The sequence below is a fragment of the Tenrec ecaudatus genome, chromosome 9 (genome assembly GCF_050624435.1).
Source record: "Tenrec ecaudatus isolate mTenEca1 chromosome 9, mTenEca1.hap1, whole genome shotgun sequence".
NCBI lineage: Eukaryota > Metazoa > Chordata > Mammalia > Afrosoricida > Tenrecidae > Tenrec > Tenrec ecaudatus.
Window position 1 is genome coordinate 37,248,487 of NC_134538.1, and position 6,999 is coordinate 37,255,485.

The following is a 6,999-nucleotide window of genomic DNA, read 5'->3' on the forward strand; positions in this document are numbered from 1 at the left end:
TAGCAGATACAAAGGAACAAAAACAATCATTGTGTGATCACCTTCCTCACATAATGGCTGAAGACGAAAGTGTGCATAAGCAAGAGTGGTGAAGAAGGCGGATGGTGCCCGGCTACTGAGAGATATAGCGTCTGGGGACTTAAAGGCTTGAAAGCAAACAAGCGGCCATCTAGCCCAGAAGCAACCGAGCCCACACAGAAGCAGCACACCAACATAGGTGACCATGAAGGACAGAGGAGACCAGGTCTCCAACATCAAAGGTGGGGTGGTGGTGAGAATCACATCACCGTGAAAGAGGGGGAGTGCATGATGGGGACCCAATGCCCACCTGTAGAGAGCTGAACACCCCTTCCAGAGGGGTAGTGAGGAGGAGATGGGCCACACAGGGTTCAGTGTAACAACAATGAAACTCAAAACCTTCCTCTAGTTCCTGAACGCTTCCTCCCCTCCCAATCATCATGACCCCAATCCTACCTTGCCTTGCGGAGCTGGTTGTACCAGAGGATGTACAGCGGTGCAGTGGGGATCTGGAGGCACAGGGAATCTAGGACAGACGAACCCTTCAACACCAGCGGTGGGAGTGGCGACACCAGGAGGGAAGGGCATGTAGAAAGGGAGAACCGATCTCGGAGATCTATGTGTAACCTCCTCTCTGGGAGATTGGCAAGGGGGAGGCGGGTGAGGGGAGACGCCGGGGAGTGTAAGATAAGATATAATAATTATTTATAAACTGTCAAGGGACCAGGGGTGGGATCGGGGAGGGAGGGGGATGGGGGATGGGGGGAAAAAAAGGGAAACCGAGCTGATTCCAGGAACCCAAGTGGAAGGTGAATTATGAGAGTGATGAGTGCAACGAATGTATAAGGGTGCTTTGCTCATTTGATGTATGTACAGATTGTGATAAGAGCCTTATGAGCCCCAATAAAAAGATTTAAAAAAAAAAGAAAATGATTAGGGCAAAGAATGTACGGATGTGTTTTATACAATTGATGTATGTATATGTATATGTATGGATTGTGATAAGAGTTGTATGAGCCCCTAATAAAATGTAAAAAAATAAATAAAATAAAAAAATTTAAAAAAAGATTAAAAAAACTTATTGTGGAAAAATGTATATGCACTTATATATAATATATGCCCTATATGCACACGATATATATATATATAATGATCATATATATAGGTCATTTCAACTATATATGTGTATTGATGTATATATATATTAATGCTACCAGATTATAAATAAATCATATAAAACTTAGTTTGACTTGGTGCATATAATTATATATAATCTGGTAGAATTAATTACATTCACCATGTTGTGCAACTCTCACCACTCTCTATTTCCAAAAGCATCTCCTCACACCAGACACAGCCTCAGTACTCCTTCAGCCATGACTCCCCAGCTCCCTCTCTGTAGCCTCCCCATACCAGTCTCTGGGAACCACCAATGAGCTATTGCCTCTATGCCTTTGCCTAATCTAGATATTCATATAAGGAGCCCTGGTGGGTTATGCACTGGCTGCTGCCTGCAAGATCAGCAGTTCAAAACCACCAGCCACTCCTCGTGAGAAAGATGAGGCTTTCTACTCCCCTAGAAAGTTATAATCACAGAAAGCCAGAGCGGCAGTTCTACTCTGTCCTGTAGGCAGGCTTGCTATGAACCAGAATCAACTCAAGGGCAGCGTGTTATGAGAGTAAGAGATGCTCCATATAAGCTGGGTCATACCTTATTTGTCCTTTTGAGTCTGCCTTATTTCACTTAACATGAGGTCTTCAAGGATCTTTCACGTGGGAACATATTCAGGACTCCCTTCCTCTTTAGGACTGAGTAGCATTCAACTGCAGGGTTAGACCACATCTTGTTTTCCCACTTGTCTGTTGATGACCTGTCTGCCCATCTCTGTGTAGTGTTAGTTTTACTTGGTGCACTTAATGGATTTGAATTAACTCAAGTACTCGGGATCTCCGATGCTGACAAAAGTGTTTCTGAGTTGATCAAACTTTAGAAGCCATCTTCTCCTGAATGGAGAAGCATCATTCAGAGAAAAAATTGCTCCCTGAACCTCTATCTTCTTCAGATCCTGGTTCAAAAAGTCTTCACGTTCTAGTTTGCATCTGCTGCCGTTATGGATTGAAGTGTATGTCAGCTTGGCTGGGCCAGGATTCTCAGTGGTGTGACAGTTAGGAAATGTTGAGACCATTCTCCCTGAAGCGATCTAATGTGACAGCCCATTTGTTTTACAGGAGTGTGTGTGTGTGTGTGTGTGTGTGTGTGTGAGATGCAATGCGCTGACTCATGTCTCAGCTTTAATCTCATGGCTGGGAGTTTCCTGGAGGTGTGGCCTGCATCACTTTTTCCCTTACCAGAGACGAAGGGAGCTCACTGTCACCCAGGAAGAAGAGCTGGGAGCAAGTGTGTCCTCCTTTGGACCCAGGGTCACTGTGCCGAGAACCTGCTAGATTTGGGGAAAGACAAGAGGCTTGCTGGTAGAATGAGGTGCCTCAGGCACTTTCGGCAGAGCTAAATGAGCTTTGTAACTCTCACCTGAGCTGGGCAGGGGCCAGGCAACGAGGACTGTGAGAGGAGGCCTGCATGACGAAGGGAGGTTGGCCTACATGCTTCTTGATCCTCTCCCTAAGTCGTGGCTTACTGGTTTTGCTCCCAAGTTGTAAGCTGGCACTTCACTAATAAACCCCACAGGCATGAGTATTATCATAAATATCATGAATTCTGTGAGACCACTGCACACGATTAGTGCACCCAGTAGAGAAGTAGAGAGGGCTCTGGGAGGGGCGGCCAGGTCAGAATTGGTGAACAGGCTGGAGGGCTCAGGTATGTTTGACCTCCTCCTTCTCCTGGGACTCAGCCTTTTAGAGGTATAGCGCGCACGCACACACACTCACACACACACACACACACCTCCTTTTTACACCAATGTCTGATGCTGTACACCATGTTCTGCACCTTTGTTTTTTCGCTTAACAACATACCTTGGGGATTATTCCACATTTATAGTGACAAATATCCAAAGGTGGTCCCCAAGGAATCATGCCTCCTGTTTCTATTCACCAGTCCTTGAAGGTGGGCTGTCACTATGACTTAGTTGTAAGCTATCAACTGTGATGGGGCCCATGAAACAGCAGGACTTCTGAGCACAGGTCAGAAGAAGCCTTGCTGCTTCTCCTTTGGTCTCTTGAAACCACCCTCCCTCCATTGATGCTTGCCATCGCCACTCATTGAGACTATTGCCTTTCCAGCTGTTGCTGTGCTTTAGTTTAGCTGTCGTCAGTTACAGTATAGAAAGATCTTTATAAGGGTGATACACTAGAGGCAAACACTTGGGCTACGCTGTTATTTTGTTTAATGATGGCTTTGTAGGATAATTCCAGTTTAAAGTTTATAGGTGATCGCTGAGGATTTCTCCAGCCTCAATGGATGAAACACTTTCTCAGAGCCTTGAGCTGCCAGGTAAGGAACCTGGCCACCTTGTAGAGATGATCAAGTAGAAGGGTCCTGAGACTTCAGGAGGAGGAATTGCTGGGGGTGAATTTGAGACTAACCTGTTACCCATTCTCAAGGCAATGGCATGAAATGCCACCCAATGACCTTCATGAATGCCATGTGGAAACAGATGCATCAACCTTACTTGAATACGTGGCTCACAAAATCATGAAACATTTAAAAAGTATTTTGGCCTTAAGTGGAGAGCAAATGTTTTGAGAACGATGAGGTCAATGAATGTACAAATGTGCTTTACACAATCGATGTATGTATGGAATGTGATAAGAGTTGTATGAGCCCGTAATACAATGATTTTTTAAAAAAGTGTTTAAAAAAAAAAAGAGGTCAGGTGCACCTTAGTCCTCTAAATGCGCATCCTTGTGCATCAAGAATCTAGAGAGGTCTTCTGCAGCAGATCGACTCAGTGCAATAGCTTTTGATCTGACTGTTGTGTCCAGGAGCATTGATTGTGGATACCAGCAAGACAAAATCCTTGACAACTTCAAGCTTTTCTCCATTTATCATGTTACTTATCGGTCCAGTTGTGAGGATTTGGGCCTTCTTTGAGTTGCCATCTACACTGAAGGCTGCAATCCTTGATCTTCATCAGTGCGTCAAGTCCTCCTTACTTTCAGCAAGCAAGGTTGTGTCATCTGCATATTGCAGATTGCTATAAACCTCCCTCCAGTCCTAATATAGCATCCTTCTTCGTATAACCGAGCTTCTCTGGTTATTTGCTCAGCACACCGATTGACCAAATATGGTGAAAGGCTACAATCATGATGCACACCTGTCCTGATTTTAAACCATACATTATGCCCTTGTTCTGGTGGCACAACTACCTCTTGATCCACGTACAAGTTCTGCAGGAGCATGATGAAATGTGGAATTCCCATTCTTCTCAAGGTTATGCACAGTTTCTTATGGCCTACACTGTCGAATGCCTTTGCACAGCCGATGAAACACAAATACACACCTTTCTGGTACTCTCTGCTTTGAGCCAAGATCCAGCAGACATCTAACTTGTTCCAAGTCCTCTTCTGAATCCAGCCTGAACTTCTGGCAGCTCCCTGTCAATGTACTAGTGCGACTGTTGTTGGATGATCTTCAGCAAAGTTTTACTTGTAAGCGTTATCAATGATATTGTTCTATAGTTTGAGCATTCTGTTGGGTCATCTTTCTTTGGAATGGGCACACATATGGATCTCTTCCAGTTAGTTGACCAAGTAGATGTCTTCCAAATTTCCTGGCATAGACCAATGAGTTCTTCCAGTGCTTCTACAGCTTGCTGAAACATTTCTATTGGAATTCCATTGATTCCTGAAGCCTTGTTTGTGGCTACCTCCTGAAATGGGAGATTGACTATTTCTTTTTGGTACACTGACTGTATTCTTTCCATCTTCTTTGATGCTTCCTGCGTCATTCAATATTTTGTCCATAAAATCTTTCAGCATCGAAACTTGAAGCTTGAATTTTTTCTTGAGTTCTTTCAGTTTAAGATATGCTGAGCATGTTCTCTGAAAGGTTTCAAGGTCTTTGAACATTTGTTTCTTTTTTCTTAAAATCATTTTATTGAGGGCTCGTACAATTCTTATCACAATCCATACATCAGTTGAATCAGGCATATTTGTACATATGTTGCCTTCATTCTTTTCTAGACATTTACTTTCTATTGAGTCCTTGATATTAGCTCTTTTGTTTTCCCCTTCCTCTCCCTCATAACCCCCTGATAGATTGTGCATTGTTATTAGTTTCATCTCTCACATTGACTGCTGTCTCCCTTCCCCCATGTTTTCTGTTGTTCCTCTCCCTGGAGAGGGGTGTATAGTGATGTGTCGATCATTGTGATCGGTTCCCCCTTTCTCCCTTCCTCTCCCCCTCTTTCCCCTACCCTTCTGCTATAACTATTCCCACTCCTGTTCCTGGATTCTGTGTGTCGTGAGTTCCTATCCCTTTCTTTCTTAAAAAATTCTTTAAATTGTTTTATTAGGGACTTATACAACTCTTATCACAATCCATACATACATCAATTGTGTAAAGCATATTTGTACATTCATTGCCTCATCATTCTCAAAACATTTGCTCTCCACCTAAGCCCCTGGCATCAACTCCTCATTTTTCCCCTCCCTCCCTGCTCCCACCTCCCTCATGAACCCTTGATAATTCATAAATTATTATTTTGTCATATCTTGCTGTGTCTGACGTCTCCCTTCACCTACTTTTCTGTTGTCTGTCCCCCCGGGGAGGAGGTCACATGTAGATTCTTGGTTCCCCCTTTCCAACCTATCCTCCTTCTACCCTCCCAGTGTCGTCACTCACACCACTGGTCCTGAAGGGATCATCCACCCTGGATTCCCTGTGTTTCCAGTTCCTATCTGTACCAGTGTACATCCTCTGGTCTAGCTAGATTTGTAAGGTAGAATTGGGATCATGATAGTGAGGGAGGAAGAAGCATTTAGGAACTAGAGGAAAATTGTATGTTTCATCGTTGCTACATCGCACCCTGACTGGCTCATCTCCCTGAGACACTTCTGTAAGGGGATGTCCAGTGGCCACTTCACACTCCCCACCTCATTCACTATGATAAGATTTTTGTTCTGATGATGCCTGATACCTGATCCCTTCGACACCTCATGATCACACAGGCTGGTGTGCTTCTTCCATGAGGGCTTTGCTGCTTCTGAGCTAGATGGCCACTTGTTTACCTTCAAGCCTTTAAGACACAAGACGCTATATCTTTTGATAGCTGGGCACCATCAGCTTTCTTCGCCACATTTGCTTATGCACCCATTTGTCTTCAGTGATCATATCGTGGAGGTAACCAAACAATGATATGATTTTTTTGTTCTTTGATGCCTGATACCTCATCCCTTCAACACCATGTGATCACACAGGCTGGTGTGCTTCTTCCATGTGGGCTTTGTTGCTTCTGAGCTAGATGGCCACTTGTTTACCTTCAAGCCTTTAAGACCCCAGACGCTATATCTTTTGATAGCTGGGCACCATCAGCTTTCTTCATTTGCTTATTCACCCGCTTTGTCTTCAGTGGTTGTGTCAGGAAGGTGAGCACCATAGAATGCCAATTTAATAGAAGAAAGTATTCTTGCATTGAGGGAGTACTTGAGTGGAGGCCCAATGTCCTTCTGCTACCTTAATACTAAACCTATAAATATAGACTCATAGGTCTATTTCCCCATCCTCATATATAAATATATTTGCATATGTAAATGTCTTTATTTAGACCTCTATATATGCCCTTTGCCTCCTAGCTCTTTCCTCTATTTCCTTTGACTTTCCTCTTGTCCCACTATCATGCTGAGTCTTCATTGAACATTTCATTATAATATTTTTTTTCTCAAGCTGCTCTTTGAAATTTTCTATTCAGCTCTTTGACTTTATCCTTTCTTCTATTTGCTTTAGCTATTCTATGATTAAGAGTATATTTCAGAGTTGCTTTTGATGTCCACTTTGATCTTTCTTTCCTGTCTTTTTAA